The sequence below is a fragment of the Tupaia chinensis genome, unplaced genomic scaffold (assembly GCF_000334495.1).
Source record: "Tupaia chinensis unplaced genomic scaffold, TupChi_1.0 Scaffold000644_1, whole genome shotgun sequence".
Classification (NCBI taxonomy): domain Eukaryota; kingdom Metazoa; phylum Chordata; class Mammalia; order Scandentia; family Tupaiidae; genus Tupaia; species Tupaia belangeri.
Window position 1 is genome coordinate 7,191,898 of NW_006160165.1, and position 368 is coordinate 7,192,265.

The following is a 368-nucleotide window of genomic DNA, read 5'->3' on the forward strand; positions in this document are numbered from 1 at the left end:
GGGCGGCCGAGCGGAGGCCTGGACCGCGGGGCGGGGCGCGGCGCGGGGCGGGCTGGTGCTGGAGGACCCAGGAGGGAGGCAGGTCACCTAGAACGTGGCGGTTCCCACGGCGGGTCGGAATGGCGTGTGCCAGAAGCGGGGCTTCTCCCCGGGCGAGGACTGAGCGTTTCTTCCGAAGGGGACGGAGGGGACGGGAAAGGAGAAACCATGCCGGGCTAGGTCTGCCAGGTACGACCTGGCCACCTTCCAGGCCAGCCCTCTTCTCCCCCAGGCCTTCCACCTCCTTGGCCACTGGTGTCAAGACAGAAAAGCAGGGAAGGAAAGGAAAACTGGGGTCAGACCTAGTCGCGCGGGCGGGAGTGCCAGCC